A 25,428-nucleotide genomic window follows, 5' to 3' on the forward strand; every position below is an offset into this window, starting at 1 on the left:
CCTGTTCCAGTTTTTTGTTTTGTTTTGTTTTGTTTTTATTCTTTCTGGGGACCACTGATTCTTTTCTGAGTCTGTGAGACTGTTTTCTCTTTGGTTAAGAAGATCCTCTGTATACATATTTGGATCCCAGCTACAAGTGATATCTTAAGCTAATATCCCTCCCTGTCCCTCTCACCTCACTTGATATGATCATGTCTACTTTATTCCCTGAGGCCGCCCATGGCATTCTTTCTTGCTTATTGTGGCCGAGTGATAATTCATCATGTCTTTGTACCCCATCTTCTTTATTTCTTAAGGACATCTTTGTTTGCAGGTGTTTTTTCCCATTCTGAGGGCTGTCTTTCTCTTTCATTTAGGGTTTCGTTTGCTGTGCAAATGCTTTTAAGGTTAATTCAGTCCTGTCTTCTTAGTTTTGGTTTGTTTCTCATTATTCTAGGCACACTTGGTGGAATTGATATTACAGCATGCCCCCCCCATATTGTCCTCAAATTTGCATAGTGTCCATCCTATATTTAGATCTTTATCTTCTTTAAAGTTAATTTTTGTGTATAGTTTGAGGGATATTCTGATTTCACTCTCATTTTCATTGTTGATGTATGTCCACACTCTCCTCCATAGTGGCTTTCACTATTTTCATTTTCAGCAATGGAGGTGGAGGGTTCCCTTTTCTTCATGGCATCTGGCAGATTTAACCTTCGTTGACTGCTTGACAGTCACCATTCTGATTGGTGGTGTGAGGTGAGACTGAATGCCCTTCCTTAATATTTAGCAAAGTTGATATCTTTTCATGTGACTTTTTTTTTAATGTGTGAGTTAAAGGTACCTGTTAAAATTAGCTTTGTGGCAGTCTACCCAGTTATGAATTCTTTTTGATGACACCCCCCAGGAGACTCCAGGAGATCAGTTGTTTACTTAGAAACCCTTGGACCTTGTGAATGTTGAATGCCCCTCAACATGGCTTTCTGTTGATGGGCAGGGCTATGGCTCTCCCTGTTGTTTCACCTGAGACCAAACTATGGTGGAGGTAATGAAGACAATGGCAACCTCCTTCAAAAGATCCTGTTCCCGCACTGCTGCACTCAGTGCACCCGACCCTTCAGCAGGCCACCCCCAACTCACACCTCTGTCAGAGACTCCTGGACACTCACAGGCAAGCCTGGGTCAGTCTCTTTTGGGAACATTGCTCCTTTCTCCTATCTCCTGGTGCACACAAGGTTCTGTTTGTGCCCTCCAAGAGTCTGTTTCCCCAGTTCTGTGGCAGTTCTGTAATCAAATCCCACTGGCCTCCAAAGTCAAATTCCCTGGGGTTTCTCAGTCCCTTTGCCAGATCCCCAGGTTGGGAAATCTGTTGTGGGTCCTAGAACTTTCTTCACAGTGCTAGAATTTCTTTGGTATAATTGTTCTGCAGTTTGTGGGTCATCTGCTCAGTGTCTCTATGGTGGGGTTAACGGTGACTTCCTCCAAGAGGGCTTATGCCACACCCAGGACTGCTACACCCAGAGCCCCTGCCCCTGCAGCAGGCCACTGCTGACCTGTACCTCCACAGGAGATGCTCAAACACTCAAAGGCATGTCTGGTCAGTTTCTGTGGGGTCTCCTGGTCGCACATGGTTTTATTCGAGCCCTCTGAGTGTCTCTGGCAGGTATGGGGCTTGATTCTAAACATGATTTTGCCCCTCCTACCGTCTTGCTGGGGCTTCTCCTTTATCTATGGATGTGGGGTATCTTTTTTTGGTGGGATCCAACATTCTCCTGTCCATGGTTGTTCAGCAGTGAGTTATATTTTGGAGTTCTCACAGGAGAAGTTGAGCACATGTCCTTCTACTCCACCATTTTGTCACTTTGCATTAAAGATTTACTAAGCATGCCCCCCCCATCAGAACAAGACCCTGTTTTCCCCACAGTCAGTCTCTCCCATGAGGAAGCTTCCATAAGCCTCTTATCTTTATCAGTCAGAGGGATAGAGGTGAGGTGGTCTGTGAGCTGACCTTGCTGGATGGAGGTGGGGTGGTCTGTGTGCTGCCCTGGCTGGATGGAGGTGGGGTGGATGTGTGCTGACCTTGCATGGGTGGAGCTGGGTGTTCTGTGTACTGACCTGGCATCTGTGGAGGTGGTGTGGTTTGTGTGCTCATATGGCATGAATGGAGGTGGGGTGGTCTGTGTGTGACCTGACAAGAATGGAGGTGGGTTGGTCTGTGTACTGAAATGGAATGGATGGAGTTAGGGTGGTCTGTGTGCTTTATTGGCATGGAGGGCCCTGTGGTGGTCTATCTGCTGCCCTACATGGATGGAGGTGTGTTGGTCTGTGTGCTGACCTGGTATGGATGGAGTTGGTGTTGTCTGTGTGGTGACCTGGCATGGATGGAGGTGGGGTGGTCTTTGTGATGACATGGCATGGATGAAGGTGAGTGGTCTGTGTGCTGACCTGGCATGGATTCATGTGGAGTGTTTGGTGTGCTGACTTGGCATGGATTCATGTGGGGTGGTCTCAGTGGTGACCTGACAAGGATGGAACTGAGTATTCTGTGTGCTCACCTGGCATGTTAGGAGCTAGGGCGGGATCAATGTGTGTGTTCCTAAGTGACAGAGTTGAGCTGTGCTTGGCTGGTAGGTGGGTGAGCAGATTGATGATCATTCAGGAAGGAGGAATATACTTGGTGGTAGAGAGTCAATTCTCTCTTGATAAGAAGTCTGGGTACCCTGAAGAGGAGAAAGTGGTCTGGGGCTTTCAAGGCAAAGATATGGGACTGGAGTTCTCAAGGAGGAGGAAAGGACAAACTTTTTTTTTTCCTCTACATTCCTTAGTCTTTGACACATAAAACTTTTTTTTTTTTTTTCTTTAAGCCTGGTACTGATGATACACAACAAACAATTTAGTTTAAACTCTGTAATGCTGCTGCTGCTGCTGCTAAGTCGCTTCAGTCGTGTCTGACTCTGTGCAACCCCATAGATGGCAGCCCACCAGGCTCCCCTGTCCCTGGGATTCTCTAGGCAAGAACACTGGAGTGGGTTGCCATTTCCTTCTCCAATGCATGAAAGTGAAAAGTGAAAGTGAAGTCGCTCAGTCGTGTCTGACTCTTAGCGACCCCATGGACTACAGCCTACCAGGCTCCTCCGTCCATGGGATTTTCCAGGCAAGAGTACTGGAGTGGGGTGCCATTGCCTTCTCCGAAACTCTGTACTAGGGATTATTTAACAACAATGTGTCCTACTTGCGGACAGTTTCTTCTTCCTGAAAACTTTCTGGCTAATCCTGTTATCTTAAAATGTAAATTATGGGAGTGGATCTAGTAAAATCTTTACAGCCATGAGACATTCTTTTGATTTATTGTAAAACTAATTTAAAAAGTATATAACTCCCTTGCTAACACTAGAAAGGGGGGCATTCTCCTTCCCCCTTCTGATGTCTATGTCAGAAGCTTTCTCTGTCCCTTTTCTTACTTTAATAAAACTCTGCTACACAAAACTCTTGAGTGATCAAGACTGGTCCCTGGTCCCGAAGCTAAATCTTCTTCTTCAGAGATCATGAATCCGACATCATTCACCATAAGCTATCAGGGGTGGGTTTGATTTTTTTGGTTGACCTCTTGCCCTTTGTAAATGAGAGACCAGCTTTATGTGTGTGTGAAGTGAGTATTAATTAGCAGGGGGTCACTCTGACTCTCATTTTCTTAAACTGATAGCATCAAAATTATTTTTGCAGTGACTTGCATTAGCCCCAGGGAGCTCCACACCTTGGCTCCATACCTTGCTCCTCTTTCAGGGAGGTTTAGTGGGTCTGCCTGGCAAGTCCTTGGGAAAGCCTGTGGAGTTCAGTGCTGACACTGCATTAGTGCCATGTACTGGTCTGTTCATTTACTCTAATGTGCACTTTGCAAAACCATTATGAGATGTTCTCTTGAGATTTCTTATTCTCCTAGCAGTTGATACAGTGTAGCTTGGAACAGATCCAGAAATCAGTAAGTGGAACGTACTCTATACCTGTCCTTTTTTTGTTTAACAGAGTTTTATTTCATTTTTACTTGGAGGATAATTACTTCACAATATTTTGATGGTTTTCTGTACATCAACATGAATCAGCCATAGGTATACACATGTCCCCTCCCTCTTAAAAACCTCCCTCCCATCTACCTCCACATCCCACCCCTCCAGTATCACAGATTGGGGTTCCTGTGTCATACAGAAATTCCCACTGGCTATCTGCTTTACATGTCATAGTGTATATGTTTCCATGCTAATGTCTCAGTTCATCCCACCCTGTCCTTTCTGCACTGTGTCTGCATCTCTGTATCTCTATGTCTGCATCTCCATTGCTGCCCTGCTAGTAGATTCATTGGTACCATCTTTCTAGATTCCCTATATATATGCTAATATACAATATTTGTCTTTCTCTTTATGATTTGCTTCACTTTGTGTAGTAGCCTCTATGTTCATCTACCTCATTAGCAGTGACTTGAATGTGTTCCTTTTTATGGCTGAGTAATATTCCATTGTGCATATGTATTGCAGCTTCTTCTAGTTGCTTTAGGTATAAGATTAGATAATTAGGTAATTTCTTGAGGTAGGTTTGTACTGCTATAAAGTTCTGGAAAAGGTCAGTTTTCATTCCAATCCCAAAGAAAGGCAATGCCAAAGAATGATCAAACTACCAAACAATTGCACTCATCTCACATGCTATTAAAGTAATGCTCAAAATTCTCCAAGCCAGGCTTCAGCGATACATGAACTGTGAACTTCCAGATGTTCAAGCTGGTTTTAGAAAAGGCAGAGGAACCAGAGATCAAGTTGCCAACATCCGCTGGATCATTGAAAAAGCAGGAGAGTTCCAAAAAAACATCTATCTCAGCTTTATTGACTATGCCAAAGCCTTTGACTGTGTGGATCACAATAAACTGTGGAAAATTCTTCAAGAGATGGGAATACAGGCAGACCACCTGATCTGCCTCTTGAGAAACCTGTATGCAAGTCAGGAAGCAACAGTTAGAACTGGACATGGAACGACAGACTGGTTCCAATAGGAAAAGGAGTATGTCAAGGCTGTATATTGTCACCCTGCTTATTTAACTTATATGCAGAGTACATCATGAGAAACACTGGGCTGTAAGAAGCACAAGCTGGAATCAAGATTGCTGGGAGAAATATCAATAACCTCAGATATGCAGATGACACCACCCTTATGGCAGAAAGTGAAGAGGAACTAAAAAGCCTCTTGATAAAAGTCGAAGAGGAGAGTGGAAAAGTTGGCTTAAAGTTCAACATTCAGAAAACTAAGATCATGGCATCTGGTCCCATCACTTCATGGGAAATAGATGGGGAAACAGTGTCAGACTGTATTTTTTTTTGGGGGGGGGGCTCCAAAATCACTGCAGATGGTGATTGCAGCCATGAAATTAAAAGACGCTTACTCCTTGCAAGGAAAGTTATGACCAACCTAGATAGCATATTGAAAAGCATAGACATTAGTTTGCCAACAAAGGTCTGTCTAGTCAAGGCTATGGTTTTTCCAGTGGTCATGTATGGATGTGAGAGTCGGACTGTGAAGAAAGCTGAGTGCCAAAGAATTGATGCTTTTGAACTGTGGTGTTGGAGAAGACTCTTGAGAGTCCCTTGGACTGCAAGGAGATCCAACCAGTCCATTCTGAAGGAGATCAGCCCTGGGTGTTCTTTGGAAGGAATGATGCTAAAGCCGAAACTCCAGTACTTTGGCCACCTCATGCGAAGAGTTGACTCATTGGAAAAGTCTCTGATGCTGGGAGGGATTGGGGTCAGGAGGAGAAGGGGACGACAGAGGATGAGATGACTGGATGGCATCACGGACTCGATGGACGTGAATTTGAGTGAACTCCGGGAGTTGATGATGGACAGGGAGGCCTGGCGTGCTGCGATTCATGGGGTCGCAAAGAGTCGGACACGACTGAGTGACTGAACTGAACTGACTGAGGTGTTGACAGTTTATGTTTTATTCAGTAAGAATCTGTTAGGATTTCAAAACCAGGAGGCAGCATCAAAAGTTAAGAAATTTATCACTTTTCTATATATGGGAAGATGCACCTGCCATCTCACCAAAATCATTCCCTTTGATACACATCTTACCACCTGGGACCAGTATACTGTCTTCTCCTTCCTGAGTTTTCTCAGGGATCACCATGGGGAGTGGCTACAATCTGATGGCTGCTAGAGAGCAGGTATTCTTCTACTTCCGGAGTTTCCTTAGGGCTTACAGTGGGGAGTGGCTGCCCTTTGATGGCTGCTAGAAAGCAGGCATTCTTTTCCTTCCTGAGTTTCCTCAGGGTTTACTGTGGGGAGTGGCTTCAGTCTAATGGCTTCTAGAGAGTAGGAGGAAGAACCTGGGTCCCCACTGAGATCATCTCAGCAGAGACAGCAAGCACCTCCTGTGACTCCAGACACTATCCCAACGTTCAAGTTCAGTGTTCAACATGCAAGATCCACAGCCATCAGCTCAGCCACCATGCTCTGCACTTAGTTGCTATGCAGCCCTGAAACCTACACTGCAGGAGGCCCTCTAAATGTGGCATCCTGTCCAGGAAACTTGGAGGATGTCCAGCCACATCCTCCAAGCCAAACCAATGCCCAGCTTTGCTGAGAGGGTCTCACTGGGCACCCAAGTTCCCCCTCTTGCTCTTCCACATTCCATACCTGAGTGGGGAGAAGTCAGGGGCTGGGGGCAGAGTGCCTCCAAGCAAGTAGGGCAGAAGTTTTCCCATGATCTCTTGTGGTCCATCCCTGGGAGCACAGTCTAATGTCACTTTTAGTAGCAGAGAACATGTGTCCCCAGATCAGGCAAACTCTCTAAGGCTGGGAGCTGTGAGAACTAACACAGGAAACCCTGAGTGACCTGCTTAGGCTGGAAGACTAGTTCCTGGGATGTGATCTAAAGTCTGAAAGTAGCTTCTCATTGGGATTAGCCTTCTCCAGACCTAGCTTAGGGGCAGCAAGAGTGCAATAAGTGGTCCCAAGCTGGGGCAGTCACACAGTGCCTCTCAACAGCCCTGGGGAGACTGTGCAGTATAGTGACCACGAGCCCACATTCACCCAGCAGATGGCCTCTGAGAGGTCTGTGACAGACCAGAGTGACCACAAGCCTGCACTCACAGAGCAGACAGCCTCTGAGAGGTCTGTGACAGACCAGAGTGACCACGAGCCTGCACTGACCCAGTGGATGACCTGTGAGAGGTCTGTGACACACAAGAGTGACCACAAGCATGCATTCAGCCAGCAGACAGCCTCTGAGAGGTCTATGACAGACCAGAGTGACCACGAGCCTGCCCTCACCCAGTGCATGTCCTCTGAGAGGGCTGTGACAGGCCAGAGTGGCCACAAGCTTGCATTCACCCAGCAGACAGCCTCTGAGAGGTCTATGACAGACCAAAGTGACCATGACTCTGCACTCACCCAGTTGATGGCCTCTGAGAGGTCTGTTAAAGGTCAGAGTGACCACAAACCTCATCCACTCATCTTCTTAATGTCCCAGCCTTAAGGAGAGCGTTTGCCCAGCGTTTAGTGGTGCGAACAGGCATGTAGATCTTTTCAGAGCACATGACACACCAGGGGATAATTAAAGTAAGCGGAACACACCCCAGTGATTGGTGTCCGAAAGACCAAATCCATCAAAGAAAGACCCCGTGGAAGGAGCCACCCTTTGAAGCCAAGTGGATCGAAATCAATGAGTGTCCACCCCCAGGAGTGCAGTTCCAGGTGAGCGGGTGACAGACACCCCCCAACTCAGCTGGATGGTAGCCAGGGGCTTCCCTACTGTCCAGAATAACCTTGGCCTGAGTCTAAGGACTTCACAGGGGGCTACCCAACCACTTCATGTGTGGGACCTCAGGTAGCATCCCTGATTCATGGCTGCAGAAGCTGAAGAGGGGTGCACTCAGAGTTCCTGGTCCCCTCAGGCATTTGTCACTCAGGCTTACCGTCTCTGCCTTCCTGGGGACCACCCTCTCCACCATGTCTGTCGCCATCTATTCCATTCCCCCTTCTGAGAAAAGGTGAGACCTGGGCAACAGTGCTGGCAGGACCTGTGCAGGCAGGATCTCTGTCCCCCTACTCTTTTTCAAAGGGCACGTTTCACAAGGTGGTAGTAAAGCTTTCAAACGCAGAGCATGTTCCATGCTGAGAGCTTGGCCTGACTCAGGAAGAAAGCTCAGAGGGACCCCTTGTCCGCAACACAGTCAAGACAAAGTGCTGGGAGCTTCCCAAAGAGAGGGAAGAGTGAGTGAGGGCTGGGCTCCAGGAGAATTCAGGGGCTGGGCCCCGGCCCTCCTCCTTCTCTGGGGTTCAGCCCTCCTGACCATTAGATGTGGGTTATGGAAGTTCTCCCGAGAGCCACACACACCTAATGCATGGCCCTAATTTTGTGTGAGGACATATGGGGCTTCTCAGAGCACCAGGGAGTGCCCGATGGGCAGAGAAGGCTGGGGGATTTGGACACCAGAGAGCGAGAGCCCATGACAGCATGGCCTTAACCTGGGGCTCCAAGACCCAGGGCTCGTGTCTGAGTCACACTTGTGGGGTGTCTGCTCTCTGCAGGAAGCACTGCAGCTGTGTTCCCACAGGCCAAGCTCTGACAGAGCTTTGGGCTCGGCCGGGGAGCTGGGGGTGCTCGGTGCAGGACACAGACGGTACCAGGGTCAGAGCACTGCACAGGAAGTCTCTGTGAGTGGTTGAGAAAGGCCAGAGCCAACTGCCCCTACTTGGAGGACATGGACATTCACCTGAGGGAGCAGAGAGGACCCCACACCCCCAACAACCACCCCAGAGGCCAGGCTAGTAGCATGCTGCCAGAACAAGGGCTCACCCATGACACCAGGCAGGACATGCCCCAGAAGGCTGAAGCAGGGAGTCCAGGCCACACGCAGGCCCAGTGACCCCAGGTGGGCACAGACAGCCTCAAATTGCATCAGCACCCAGATGTCAAGATCAGGGGGCTCCTGGGTGAGGTCAGGGTGGGGGGTCCCGACATTTTGCAGACCCAGGCCAGCTCGTACTGCACATCCTTGATGGTACTGTTCTTGATTCCAGAATGTCCGAGGAGAGGAAGGTGTCAGGGAAGTGTGGCCTGGCTCCACTGTGAGGACATCCACACAGGAGGGACTGCCATGAGAAAGCCTCAGTGCGGGACCCCGGTGTGTGTCCACCCTCAGACCCTGAGGGAACCTAGCCTCGGGGCTGGCTTCCTCAGGTCACCCCACTGGCCAGGACCCCAGAGCCAGGCCTGGCCACACCAAGGACCCCTGTCCACATCACCCACTATTTCTGTGACATCTCCCAGGTCAGGGGGCAGAGGAACAAGGCCCAGCTCTGGGCAGGGTCTCTGCCAGGTGAGGTCTGGCCTTCCAGCTCCTGGGTACCGAGGCCTTGTCTGTCCCTTCCCAGCAGCGCCCAGTGACCAGGATAGTCCAGCCCAGGGGAATACTGCAGACCACCACAGATGCTCCAGGGAACAGATGCTAAGCCTGAGCCAAGAAGTGCCACTCAGGGAAGCCTTCCAAGTACCTGCAACAGGCCACCGTGGCCCTGCCTCTCCTATAAGTGGCCTCTTCCAGCTCATCTTAGTGTCCAGGCAGATGGCAGCCGTGGCCTCAGCTAAGAGGCCAAGCTGCAGCAGGCAGTGGACGCGGGCTAGGACGGCTGGAAGGCCAGGGAGGGGCTGGGGAGACCTTGAACACACCGGAGCCAAGAGACCACGGCCAGGAAACCACGACTGCCCCTCCCCAAGGCTGAATGAGGGTCTGCACTGGAGGGATGGAGCCCCAACCACAGCCCTCAAGGCCTACCTCCAGCTTTCAGGCCACGAGGGTCAGGGCCAGGGGGCCCAGACGAGGCCACCAGCACCTCGCTAAACTGTACCTCCTCCTTCTAAACGGCAGTGGCCAGTGCCTACACCTTGAGCTCCAGGATGAGGTTCCTGAGGCCTGCCTTCTGCTGTACCTCCAGGATGCCCACAGTGAACTTCCAAGGACCCTTTCTTCCTTTCTTCCACATAAATACAGAAATCTGTATCTCTAACCCAGAAATGTATAACTCTAGGAACGTTTTCACTGTACACACAAAACCTGAACCTCACATGCACAATCCACAAGGACCTCATACTCAGCTATCTGTTTGACTTCTAGGGTCAAAAATCTAACAAAAGGTATATATCTCCCATAGATCATCATACCTGAATCAGGCAGCTGTACGCTGACAACAGTCACAGCATTGCAAATAGACTACACTACAACATAGCACAGGCATGATATAGCACAGAGAAGGAAAGAAAACCAGTGCCTACTTTATTCCCCACAACCTCCCTGACTGGGGCTGCTACCCCATCCCTGGAGCCTAACCAGGCTTGGGGTGGGCTTGAGAGAGCCTAGCATGGTGCCCAGCATTGAACCCTTTTAAACGTTTACTGTCTGCTTTGTTCTGGCTTGGACCAGACTCCCCAGTGGGATCCACGCCTCCAGGGACTTGGGAACAAATACTACTAAGCCACCACGTGCCCTGGTGCTGAGCATTCCAGCTCAAGCCTCCTTCCCAGCAAACTGTCACCCCTCATTTTTGTGAAAATGGAAAATACCTTCCATGAAGATGTGATGCTGTGAGTTGGAAATATAACTGAAAGTTCTGAGATAAATGTGCTGATTATGGAACACACTTGATCCAGCTTTCTATGAAACACCAGTGACAGTAATACCTTATATTTGTTTCACACTTTAGTTTATATGAGGTTTTCATTTGTAGTCTTTTCAGTGCTGCTTCCTAATAACCAATTTCACAAGTTTTTCAAGAAATCTCTGGGCTCCTTCTTCAGCAGCTCTAGGCTGGCCTCTGGCCCTGGGACCGATATAGGTCCCTCAGCTCCTTGGAGCCAGATTAACCCTAGCCTTTTGGTCTCACTTCCCAGAGTTGTAACCAGTGGTTAAGAGCACTCCACCCCTCCCACACACCTGCAAGCAGACAGCTGTGTCTAGAGCCCAGCAAGTAGCACAGTCTAGACCCCAGCACTCCTGACAAAAGTGGGGCAGGGCAGACAGACGGCAGGGAGAAGGGATGCTGGGCAGTAGTTCCTGCCCAGACCTTGTGTAAATGCAAAGCTTTCTGACCCTCATCCCCTTCTCATGGGCCTCCCATCCCTGTGTCTTCAGAGGCCTCTGCCCATGTGTTCTTTCCCCAAACCTGGCTTTTTATTGGGGGGGGGGGCTTGGAAATCCCATGGATAGAGGAGCCTGGTGGGCCACAGTCCATAAGTTTGCAAAGAGGCTGACATGACTTAGCCACTACTCCACAACAAATGGAGACGGCAATGGCACCCCACTCCAGTACTCTTGCCTGGAAAATCCCATGGACAGAGGAACCTGGTAGGCTGCAGTACATGGGGTTGCTAAGAGTTGGACACAACTGAGAGACTACACCTTCACTTTTCACTTTCATGCATTGGAGAAGGAAATGGCAACCCACTCCAGTAGTCTTGCCTGGAGAATCCCAGGGATGGGGGAGCCTGGTGGGCTGCTGTCTATGGGGTTGCCCAGAGTCGGACATGATTGAAGTGACTTAGTAGCAGCAGCAGCAGCAACAACAACTAGTAGATGATAAAGCGAAAGAAGGTTAAAAAAGAGAGAGAGAGAATACAAAGCAATGAAAAATCATGTCACTGTCTTTATAAGGTAATTGAGGACCTGCTATCACCAATAGAAACTTTCAGATGAACACACAGTTGGAAACTGTACTGTGTTCCTACATCCTACCATACACATTCCTGCTATAATCTGACAGCAAAGACTTGTGAAATAACAACAATCATCATGATAATCAATTTCTGCTATTCATGACTATACTCTTCATTTTCAACACATTTTTGTTGAATATTTAATCGGTGTGAGGCATTCTCTAGGGGCTTATCTGGGGGCTCAGACAGTAAAGAATCTCCCTGCAATGCAAGGGGCCTGGCTTTGATCCCTTGGTGGGGAAGATCCCCTGGAGAAGGAAATGGCTTTTGGCTATTGACTCCAGGACTTTCGATCACTAGAGATCTCCTGGCCCCATAGAACACACAGTGCCCTCCCAAAGGCCTCCATCTCAACACTAAGACTAAGTCATACCCGAAAGCTAGCAAGCTATAGTGCCAAACGCCCCTCGCCTATCCTTCAGCCAAATAGGGGCACAACCTTGCATGTCAGTAGACAGGCTGCCCAAAGCCATACTGAATCCACAGACACCCCAAGCCACACTACTGGACCCAGCCACTGCCCTTCAGAAAGACAAGATATAGCTCCACCTACCAGAACACAAACACAAATCCCCCCAACCAGGAAACCTTCACAAGGCATTGGTCCAAACCCACTCAGGGGAGGCAGACTCCAGTCTGCCTGAAGAACTCCAATCTGTAGTTCTTCTGCCTGAAGAACTACAGTCCTTCAACCTTCAAAAAAGAGATCCCAAACAGAGTAAATTAAACAACATGACATGACAGAGAAACATCCAGGAAATTAAGGAACATGGTTAAAACCCACAGGATTGAACAACTGAACAGTAAACAGGAAATCTACCTGGAAAAGAATTCAGAGGAATGACAGTAGAGATGATCCAAACTTCTGGAAATAAAATGGAGGCATGGATAGACTAGAGACACAGATTGAGAAGATCCAAGAAGTGTTCAACATGGACCTTGAAGAATTAAAGAATAAACAATCAACAACAAACAATGGAATAACTGAGACTAAAAATCACTGGAGAAACCATATTTAAAAAATACACATGTATCCCAATGTTCCCTGTAGCACTATTTACAATAGCTAGGCCATGGAAGCAACCTAGATGTCCATTGACAGATGAATGGATAAAGAAGCTGTGGTACATATATATAATGGAATATTATTCAGCCACAGAAAGGAACGCATTTGAGTCAGGGCTAATGAGGTATATGAATGTACAGCCTATTAAACAGAGTGAAGCAAGTTAGAAAGAGAAAAACAAATATCATATATTAACACATATATAGAGAATCTAGAAAATGGCACTGATGAACCTATCTGTAGGACAACAATGGAGACACAGACATAGAGAACAGAATTATGGAGACAGGGTCGGGGGAGGAAGGAAATGGTGAGAATAGCATGGAAACATATACACTACCATATGTAAAAGAGATGGCTAGTGGGAATTTGCTGTATGATTCAGGGAACTCAAACTGGGCTCTGTGACAACTTAGAGGGGTGGCATGGGATGAGAGGTGGGAAGGAGGTTCAAGAGGGAGGGTCATATGTATACCAATGGCTGATTCATGTGGATGCATGGCAGAAACCAACACAATATTGTAAAGCAAGTATCCTTCTATTAAAAATAAAGGAAAAATAAAAGACCCTGGAGCAAATCAACACAGTGTCTGAGGCAGAAGAATGGATAAGTGAGCTGGAAGATGGAATGGTCAAAATAACTGAAATAGAACACAATAAAGAAAAAAGAATAAAAAGGAATGAGGACAGTCTCAGAGACCTACAGGACAACATTAAATGTAACAACATTCAAATCATAGGGTTCCCAGAAGAAGAAGACAAAAGGAAAGGCCATGGGGAAATACTTGAGGAGATTAGAGTTGAAAACTTATCTAAAATGTGAAGGGAAAGAGCCACCCAAGTCCACAAAGCCCAGAGAGTCCCGCATAGGATAAACCCAAGGAGAAACATGCCAAGACACCAAACTAACAAAAATTAAACACAAAAGGCAGCAAGGGAAAAGCAACAAATAACACACAAGGGGATCCCCATAAAGCTAACAGATGATCTTTCAATAGAAACTCTGCAGGCCAGGTGGGAATGGCTGCTGCTACTGCTGCTGCTAAGTCGCTTCAGTCGTGTCCAACCCTGTGCGACCCCATAGAAGGCGGCCCACCAGGCTCCCCGTCCCTGGGATTCTCCAGGCAAGAACACTGGAGTGGGTTGCCATTTCCTTCTCCAATGCATGAGAGTGAAAAGGGAAAGTGAAGTTGCTCAGTCGTGTCCGACTCTTCGTGACCCCATGGACTGTAGCCTACCAGGCTCCTCTGTCCATGGGATTTTCTGGGCAAGAGTACTGGAGTGGGTTGCCATTGCCTTCTCCGGTGGGAATGGCAGAACATACTTAAGTGATGATTTGGAAATGCCTACAACCCAGATTACTCTATCCAACAAGGATCTCATTCAGACTCAAAGGAAAAATCAAATGCTTTACAGACAAACAAAAGCTAGGAGAATTCCACATCACAAAACTAGCTCTTCCACAAATGCTAAAGGAACATCTCTTCATAGGAAACACAAAAAAGAGGCCTACAAAAACAAACCCAAAACAATAAAGTAAATGGTAACAGGGTCATACATATTGGTAATTCGCTTAAATGTAAATGGGCTAAATGCTCCAACCAAAACATACAGACTGGCTGAATGGATACAAAACAAGACCCCTATATATGCTGTCTACAATAAACCCACCTTAGACCCAGGGATATATACAGACTGAAAGTGAGGGGCTGGAAAAAGAGATTCCATGCAAATGGAAATCAAAAGAAAGAGGGAGCTGCAATACTCATATGAGATAAAGTAAACTTTAAAACAAAGACCATTACAAGACACGAAGAAGGACACTACATAATGATTGAAGGATCAATCCAAGAAGAAAATATAACAATTATAAATATGTATGCACCCAACATAGGAGCATCTCAATACATAAGGCTAATGCTAACAACTATTAAAGGAGAAATTAACAGTAACACAATAATAGTGGGAGATTTAATACTCTATTCACACCAACAGACAGATCATCCAATCAGATAGTTAATAAGGAAACACAGGTTCTAAATGATACATTGGACCAGTTAGACCTAATTGATACCTACAGGGCATTTCATCCAAAAACAACACATTTCACTTTTTTCTCAAGTGCATATGGAACACTCTTCAGGACAAATCACATACTGCACCACAAATCAAGCCTTGGTAAATTTTTAAAAAGTGAAATCATTTCAAGCATCTTCTATGACCACAACTCCATAAGACTACACATCAACTACAGAAAAAAAAAAACTATAAAAAACACAAACAAATGGAGGCTAAACAACATGCTTCTGAAAAACAAACAGACCACTGAAGAAATCAATAAAGAAATGAAAATATGCTTAGAAACAAATGACAATGAAAACACAAGGCAAAACCTGTAGGATGTAGTAGAAGCTATGCTAAGAATTAACTTTAGCAATACAAACCTACCTCAAGAAACTATCAAATAATCTAATTTATGCATAAAGCAATTAGAACAACAACAACAAAAAAAAATCCTAAGTAGAAGTAAAGAAATCATCAAGATTTATGAGCAGAAAGAAACAAAACAGAAACATAGCAGACAAAGATACCACTCACACAAAAAGAAATTTATAGACCAGTGTCACTGATGAACATAGATGCAAAAATCCTCAACAAAATTTTAGCAAACAGAATCCAACACATTAAAAAGATCATGCATCTTGATCAACTGAGCTTTATCCCAGGGATGCAATGATTCTTCCATATACACAAATCAATCAATGTGATACATCATATTAACATATTGAAAGATAAAAAGCATATGATCATCTCAGGAGATGCAGAGAAAACTTTTGACAAAATTTAACATCCATTTATGATTAAAAAAAAAAAAAAAACCTCTCCAGAAAGTGGGCATAGAAGGAGTATACCTCAACATAACAAAGGCCATACACAGTAAACCCACAGCAAACATTATCCTCAATGGTGAAAAACTGCAAGCATTTCCTCTAAAATCAAGAACAAGATAAGGGTGCCCAATTGTCACCACTATTCAACATAGTTTTGGAAGTCCTAGCCACAGCCATCAGAGAAGAAAAAGAAATAAAAGGAATCCAGATTGCAAAAGAAGAAGTCAAACTCTCACTGTTTGTACATGACATGATTCTTGACATAGAAAACCTTAAAGATGCCACCAGAAAATTGCTAGCACTAATCAATGAATTTACCGAAGTTGTAGGATATAAAATTAATACACAGAAATCCCTTGTATTACTATACATTAACAATGAAAACACAGAAAGAGAAATTAAGGAAACAGTCCATTCACCATTGCAACAAGAAGAATAAAATAATCAGGAGTAAACTTACCTAAAGAGACAAAAGACCTGTATGCAGAAAACTGTAAGACACTGGTGAAACAAATTAAAGACGACACAGATGGGGAGATACACCATGTTCTTGGATTGGAAGAATCAATATTGTGAAAATGACTACACTACCCAAAGAAATCTATAGATTCAATTCAATCCCTATCAAAGTACCAAATGGTATTTTTTTCACAAAACTACAATAATTTCACAGTCTGTACGGAAACACAAACTACCCTGAATAGCCAAAGCAATCTTGAGAAAGAAGAATAGAGCTGGAGGAATCGACCATCACAATCAGCCATCACAATCAACCCACGTCTACAGTCCTGACTTCAGACTTTACTACAATACTACAAAGCTCCAATCGTTGAAACAGTATGGTATAGGCACAAAAATAGAAATATGGACCAAGGGAACAAAAATAGAAAGCCTGGAGATAAATCCACACACCTATGGGCACCTCATCTTTGACAAAGAAGACAAAAGTATACAATGGAGAAAAGACAGTCTCTTCAATGAGTGGTGCTGGGAAAACTGGGCAGTTACGTGTAAAAGAATGAAATTATAACACTTTCTAATACCATACACAAAAGTAAGCTCAAAATGGATTAAAGATTTAAATGTAAGACCAGAAACTATAAAACTCTTAAAGGAAAACATAGACAAAATACTCTTTGACATCAACCATAGCAAGATCCTTTACAACCCATCTCCTAGGGTAATGAAAATAACAACAAAAACAAACAAATGGGACCTAAGTAACTTCAAAGTTTTTGCACAAGAAAGGAAATTATAAGCAAGGTGAAAAGATAGCCCTCAGTATGGGAGAAAATAATATGGGAGAAAAAAATGAAACAACTGACAAAGAACTGATTTTCAAAATATACAAGCAGCTCATGCAGCTCAAAAATGGAAAAACAAACAGCCCAATCAACAAGTGGACAGAAAACCTAAATAGACATTTCTCCAAAGAAGACATACAGATGCCTAAAACACACATGGAAAGATGGTCAACACTTCTCATTATTAGAGACATGCAAATCAAAACTACAGTGAGGTGCCACCCAACATTGGTCAGAATGGCCATCATCAAAAAGTCCATAAACAATAAATGCTAGAGAGGGTGTGAAGAAAGGGGAATCCTTTTGCTCTCTTGGTGGGAATACACACTGATACAGCCACTATGGAGAACAGTATGGAGATTCCTTCAGAAACTAGGAAGAAAACTACCATATGACACAGCAATGCTACTACTGCACATATACCCTGAGGAAACCATAGCTGGAAAAGACACATGTACCTCATGGTTCACTGCAGCACTATTTACAATAGCTAGAACATGGAAGTGACCCAGATGTCCATCAACAGATGAATGGAAGAAGAAGCTGTGGTACATATACACAATGGAATATTACTCAGCCATAAAAAGGAACACATTTGAGTCACTGCTAATGAGGTAGATGAACCTAGAGGCTACTACACAAAGTGAAGTAAATCATAAAGAAAAGATAAATATTGTATATTAGCATATATATATAGGGAATCTAGAAAGATGGTATTGATGAACCTACTTGCAGGGCAGCAATGGAGATGCAGACATAGAGATACAGAGATGCAGACACAGTACAGAAAGGAGAGGGTGGGATGAATTGAGAGATTAGCATGGAAACATATGTACTACCACATGTAAAGTACATAGCCACTGGTAATTTGCTGTATGACACATGGACCCCAATTTGTGACACCTAGGGGGTGGGATGGGGAGGAAGGTGGGAGGGAGGTTTTTAAGAGGGAGGGGACATGTGTATACCTATGGCTGATTCATGTTGATGTATAGCAGAAACAATCAAAATATTATGAAGTAATTATCCTCCAAGTAAAAATGAAATAAAACTGTTAAAGAAAAAAACAAAGGACAGGTATAGAGTACATTCCACTTACTGATGTCTGGATCTATTCCAAGCTGCACTGCATCAACCACTAGGAGAATAAGAATCAAGAGAACATCTCATAATGGCTTTGCAAAGTGCACATTAGAGTAAATGAGCAGACCAATACATGGCACTAACGCAGTGTCAGCACTGAACTCCACAGGCTTTCCCAAGGGCTTTCCAGTTAGACCCACTAAACCTCCCTGAACAAGGAGCAAGGCATGGAGCCAAGGCATGGAGCTTCCTAAGGCTAATGCAAGTCATTGCAAAAATAGTTTTGATGCTCTCAGTTTAAGAAAATGAGAGTCAGAGTGACTCCCTGCTAATTAATACTCACTTCACACACACATAAAGCTGGTCTCTAATTTACAAAGGGCAAGGGGTCAAGCAGAAAAATCAAACCCACCTCTGATAGCTAACGGTGAATGATGTCAGATTCATTATCTCCAAAGAAGAAGATTTAGCTTTGGGACCAGGGACCAGGCTTGATCACTCAAGAGCTTTTTTGTAGCAGAGATTTATTAAAGTAAGAAAAGGGACAGAGAAAGTTTCTGACATAGACATCAGAAGGGGGACGTAGAATGCCCCCCTTGCTAGGGTTAGTGAGGGAGTTATATACTGTTGTAATTAGTTATTACAATAAATCAAACCAATGTCTCAAGGCTGTAAAGATCTTACTAGACCCACTGCCATAATTTAAATTTTAAGATAACAGGGCGGGCGGCTGTGAGGGTGCACAAGCGCGGGCGTCTGCAATGGTGCAAAAGTGTGGCTGAGAGGAGCTTCCCCACGTCTGAGGTCAGGAGAGGCAGCAGAAAGGAACTACCCCATGCCCAAGGTCAGGGGTGGCAGCCAGGAGGAACTACCCCACGTCCAAGGTAAGGAGCAGCGTCTGCGCTTTGCTGGAGCAGCCATGAAGAGATACCCCATACCCAAGGTAAGAGAAAACCAAGTAAGATGGTAGGCATTGAGAGAGGCCATCAAAGGGCAGACAGACTTAAACCACAATCACAGACAACTAGCCAATGTGATCACACAGACCACAGCATTGTTTAACTCACTGAAACTAAGCCATGCCATGTGGGGCCACCCAAGACAGACAGGTCATGTTGGAGAGGTCTGACAGAATGTGGTCCACTGGAGAAGGGAATGGCAAACCACTTCAGTATTCTTGCCTTGAGAACCCCATGAATAGTATGAAAAGGCAAAAAGATAGGACATTGAAAGATGAACTCCCCAGATTGGTAGGTGTCCAATATACTGCTGGAGATCACTGGAGGAATAACTCCAGAAAGAATGAAGGGATGGAGCCAAAGCAGAAACAACACCCAGTTGTGGATGTGACTGGTGATAGAAGCAAGGTTTGATACTCTGAAGAGCAATATTGCATAGGAAACTGGAATGTTAGGTCAATGAATCAAGGCAAATTGGAAGTGGTCAAACAGGAGATGGCAAGAGTGAACATCGACATTCTAGGAATCAGAGAACTAAGATGGACTGGAATGGATGGATTTAACTCAGATGACCATCATATATACTACTGTGGGCAGGAATCCCTGAGAAGAAATGAAGTAGCCATCATAGTCAACAAGAGAATCTAAAATTCAGTACTTGGATGCAATCTCAAAAATGACTGAATGATCTCTGTTCATTTCCAAGGTAAACCATTCAATATCATGGTAATCCAAGTCTATGCCCAAACCAGTAATGCTGAAGAAGATGAAGTTGAGCAGTTCTATGAAGACCTACAAGACCTTTTAGAACTAACACCCAAAAAAGATGTCCATTTCATCATAGGGGACTGGAATGCAAAAGTGGGAACTCAAAAAACACCTGGAGTAACAGGCAAATTCGGCCTTGGAGTACAGAATGAAGCAGGGCAAAGGTTAATAAAGTTCTGCCAAGAGGACACACTGGTCATAGCAAACACACTCTTCCAATAAAACAAGAGAAGACTCTACACATGGACATCACCAGATGGTTGACACTGAAATCAGATTGATTATATTCTTTGCAGCCAAAGATGGAGAAGCTCTATACAGTACGCAAAAACAAGACTGGGAGCTGACTGTGGCTCAGATCATGAACTCCTTATTGCCAAATTCAGACTTAAATTGAAAAAGGTAGAGAAAACCACTAGACCATTCAGGTATGACCTAAATCAAATCCCTTATGACCATACAGTGCAAGTGAGAAATAGATTTAAGGGACTAGATCTGATAGACAGAGTGCCTGATGAACTATGGACAGAGATTCGTGACATTGTACAGGAGACAGGAATCAAGACCATCCCCATGAAAAAGAAATGCAAAAAAGCAAAATGGATGTCTGAGGAGGCCTTACAGATAGCTGTGAAAAGAAGGGAAGTGAAAAGCAAAGGAGAAAAGGAAAGATATAAGCATCTGAATGCAGAGTTCCAAAGAATAGCAAGGAGAGATATGAAAGCCTTCCTCAGCGATCAATGTAAAGAAATAGAGGAAAACAACAGAATGGGAAAGACAAGAGATCTCTTCAAGAAAATTAGAGATACCAAGGGAACATTGGTATCTGAGCGCCGAAGAATTGATGCTTTTGAATTGTGGTGTTGGAGAAGACTCTTGAGAGTCCCTTGGACTGCAAGGAGATCCAACCAGTCCATTCTAAAGGAGATCAACCCTGGGGTTTCTTTGGAAGGAATGATGCTAAAGCTGAAACTCCAGTACTTTGGCCACCTCATGTGAAGAGTTGACTCATTGGAAAAGACTCTGATGCTGGGAGGGATTGGGGGCAAGAGGAGAAGGGGACGACAGAGGATGAGATGGCTGGATGGCATCACTGACTCGATGGACATGAGTCTGAGTGAACTCTGGGAGTTGGTGATGGACAGGGAGGCCTGGCGTGCTGTGATTCATGGGGTCACAAAGAGTCGGACATGACTGAGCGACTGATCTGATCTGAAGGGAACATTTCATGCAAAGATGGGCTCGATAAAGGACAGAAATTGTATGTACCTAACAGAAGCAGAAGATATTAAGAAGAGGTGGTAAGAATACACAGAAGAACTGTACAAAAAAGAACTTCACGACCCAGATAATCATGATGGTGTGGATCATTCAGCTAGAGCCAGACATCCTGCAATCTGAAGTGAGGTGGGCCTTAGAAAGCATCACTATGAACAAAGCAAATGGAGGTGATGAATTCCAGTTGAGCTATTTCAAATCCTGAAAGATGATGCTGTGAAAGTGCTACAGTCAATATGCCAGCAAATTCAGAAAACTCAGCAGTGGCCACAGGATTGGAAAAGGTCAGTTTTCATTTCAACTCCAAAGAAGAGAAATGCCAAAGAATGCTCAAACTACCACACAATTGCACTCATCTCACATGCTAGTAAAGTGATGTTCAAAATTCTCCAAGCCAGGCTTCAGCAATACGTGAACTGTGAACTTCCAGATGTTCAAGTCGTTTTAGAAAAGGCAGAGGAACCATAGTTCAAACTGCCAACATCTGCTGGATCAGTGAAAAAGCAAGAGAGTTTCAGAAAAACATCTATTTCTGCTTTGTTGACTATGCTAAAGCCTTTGACTGTCTGGATCACAATAAACTGTGGAAAATTCTGAAAGAGATGGGAATACCAGACCACCTGACCTGACTCTTGAGAAACCTTTATGTAGGTCAGGAAGCAACAGTTAGAACTGCACATGGAACAACAGACTGGTTCCAAATAGGAAAAGGAGTACGGCAAGGCTGTACCTACTTATTTAACTTATATGCAGAGTACATCATGAGAAACGCTGGGCTAGAGGAACCACAAGCTGGAATCAAGATTGCCAGGAGAAATATCAATAACCTCAGATATGCAGATGACACCACCCTTATGGCAGAAAGTGAAGAGGAACTAAAAAGCCTCTTGATGAAAGTGAAAGTGGAGAGTGAAAAACTTGGCTTAAAGCTCAACACATCAGAAAACCAAGATAATGTCATCCGGTCCCATCACTTCATGGGAAATAGATGGGGAAACAGTGGAAACAATGGCAGACTTTATTTTGGGGGGCTCCAAAGTCACTGCAGATGTTGATTGCAGCCATGAAATTAAAAGACATTTACTCCTTGGAAGGAAAGTTATGACCAACCTAGACAGCATATTAAAAAGCAGAGACATTACTTTGTTAACAAAGGTCCGTCTAGTCAAGGCTATGGTTTTTCCAGTGGTCATGTATGGATGTGAGAATTGGACTATAAAGAAAGCTGAGCACTGAAGAATTGATGCTTTTGAAGTGTGGTGTTGGAGAAGACTCTTGAGAGTCCCTTGGACTGCAAGGAGATCCAGCCAGTCCATCCCAAAGGGGATCATTCCTGGGTGTTCATTGGAAGGACTGATGTTGAAGCTAAAACTCCAATACTTTGGCCACCTGATGGGAAGAGCTGACTCATTGGAAAAGACCCTGATGCTGGGAAAGATCGAGGGCAGGAGGAGAAGGGGATGATAGAGGATGAGATGGTTGGATGGCATCACTGACTCAATGGACTTGGGATTGGGTGGACTCCGGGAATTGGTGATGGACAGGGAGGCCTGGCATGCTGTGGTTCATTGGGTCACAAAGAATCGGACACGACTGAGCGACTGAACTAACTGACTGAAAATAACAGGATTAGCCAGAAAATTTTCAGTTCAGTTCAGTTCAATTGCTCAGTCATGTCTCTTTGTGACCCCATGAACTGCAGCATGCCAGGCCTCCCTGTCCATCACGAGCTCCCAGAGTCCACCCAATCCCAAGTCCATTGAGTCGGTGATGCCATCCAACCATCTCATCCTCTGTCATCCCCTTCTCCTCCTGCCTTCGATCTTTCCCAGCATCAAGGGTCTTATCAAATGAGTCAGCTCTTCATATCAGGTAGCCAAAATATTGGAGTTTCAGCTCCAACATCAGTCCTTCCAATGAACACCCAGGACTGATCCCCTTTAGGATGAAATGGTTGGCTCTCCTTGCAGTCCAAGGGATTCTCAAGAGTCTTCTCCAAGACCACAGTTCAAAAGCTTCGATTCTTTGGTGCTCAGCTTTCTTTATAGTCAACTCTCACCTCCATACATGACTACTGGAAAAACCATAGCCTTGACTAGACAGACCTTTCTTGACAAAGTAATGTCTCTGCTTTTTAATATGCTGTCTAGGATGGTCAAAACTTTCCTTCCAAGGAGTAAGTATCTCTTAATTTCATGGCACCAATCACCATCTGCAGTGATTTTGGAACCCAAAAAAATAGTCAGCCATTGTTTCCACTGTTTCCCCATCTATTTGCCATGAAGTGATGGGACCATATGCCATGATCTTAGTATTCTGAATGTTGAGCTTTACGCCAACTTTTTCTCTCTCTTCTTTCACTTTCATCAAGAGGCTCTTCACTTTCTGCCATAAGGGTGGTGTCATCTGTATATCTGAGGGTATTGATATTTCTCCCAGCAATCTTGATTCCAGCTTGTGCTTTCTCCAGCCCAGCGTTTCTTAGGATGCACCCTGCATATAAGTTAAATAAGCAGGGTGACAATATACAGCCTTGACATACTTCTTCTCCTATTTGGAACCATTCTGTTGTTCCATGTCCAGTTCTAACTGTGGCTTCCTGACCTGCATACAGGTTTCTCAATAGAAAGAAGGTTTTCGGGAAGGAGAAACTTTCCTCAAGCAGGATACATTGTTGTTATATAATCCCTAGTACAGAGTTTACACTGAGTTGTTTGTTGTGTATCATCAGTTTCAGGCTTAAAGAAGAAGAAGAAAAAAAAAAAAAAACATTTTATGAGTCAAAGAGTGAGGAATGCAGAGGGAAAAAAATCATTTGTTTTTTCCTCCAGCTTGAGAATTCCAGACCCATATCTGGGCTTTGAGAGCCCCAGACCCCGTTCTGCTCTTCGGGGAACATGGACTTCTTATCAAGTTGCTTACAAATTGACTGTTTCAGCACCAAGTACATGCCTCCTCCCTGACTGATCATCAACCTGCTCACCTACCAACCAGCCAAGCACAGCTCAACTCTGTCCCTTAGGAACACACAGATTGGTCCCACCCTAGCTCCACCCATGCCAGGTGAGCACACAGACCACCCCACCTCCATTCTTGTCATGTCACCACTTAGACCACCCCACATCAATCCATGCCAGGTCAGGACACAGACCACCCCAGCTCCATCCATGCAAGTTCACCAATGAGACCACCCAGACCCATACATGTAAGTCAGCACAAAGACCACTCTAGCTCCATCCATGCCATGTGAGCACACAAACCACTCCACATCCATCCTTGTCAGGTCAGCAGACAGACCACCACATCCATCCATGCTGGGTCAGCACACAGAACTCCCCACCTCCATCCATGCCAGGTCAGGACACAGACCACCCCAGCTCCATCCATGCAAGTTCACCACTGAGACCACCCCAATTCCACTGATTCCAGGTCAGTACACAGAACACCCACCTCCATCAATGCCAGGTCTCCACACAGACCATCCGACCTCCATCCATGCCAGTCAGCACCCAAACAATCCCCCGCTCCATCCATGCCAGGACACCACTCAGCCCAGCCCACATCCATCCAGCAAGGTCAGCTCACAGACCACTGCACCACTATCCCTCTGACTGATAAGGATAAGAGGTTTATGGAACCTTCCTCATGGGAGAGACTGACAGTGGGGGAAATAGGGTATTTTTCTGATAGGCGGGGCCATGCTTAAGTACAGTTCATTTGCTCAGTCATGTCCAACTCTTTGCATTCCCATGGACTGAGGCACGCCAGGCCTGCCTGTCCATAACCAACTCCCGGAGCTTACCCAAACTCATGTCCATTGAGTCAGTGATGCCATCCAACCATCTCATCCTCTGTCGCCCCCTCCTCCTCTCGCCTTCAATCTTTCCCAGCATCAGGGTCTTTTCAAATGAGTCAGCTCTTTGCATCAGGTGGCCAAAGTGTTGGAGTTTCAGCTTCAGCATCAGTCCTTGCAATGAATATTGAGGACTGATTTCCTTTAGGATGGAGTGGTTGGATCTCCTTGCAGTGCAAAGGACTCTCAAGAATCCTCAACACCACACTTCAAAAGCATCAATTCTTCGGCGCTCAGCTTTCTTTATAGTACAACTCTCACATCCATACACGACTACTGGAAAAAACATGGCCTTGACTAGACAGACCTTTGTTGGCAAAGTATTTTATTTTAATAAATATTTTAATATGTATTTATTTTATTTAATATTTATATTAAATATTTATTAAAATATTTACTAAAATAATTTAATCTGTATTTTAATATGCTGTCTAGGTTGGTCATAACTTTTATCCCAAGGAATCTTTTTATTTCATGGCTGCAGTTACCATCT

The sequence above is a fragment of the Bos mutus genome, chromosome X (genome assembly GCF_027580195.1).
Source record: "Bos mutus isolate GX-2022 chromosome X, NWIPB_WYAK_1.1, whole genome shotgun sequence".
Classification (NCBI taxonomy): domain Eukaryota; kingdom Metazoa; phylum Chordata; class Mammalia; order Artiodactyla; family Bovidae; genus Bos; species Bos mutus.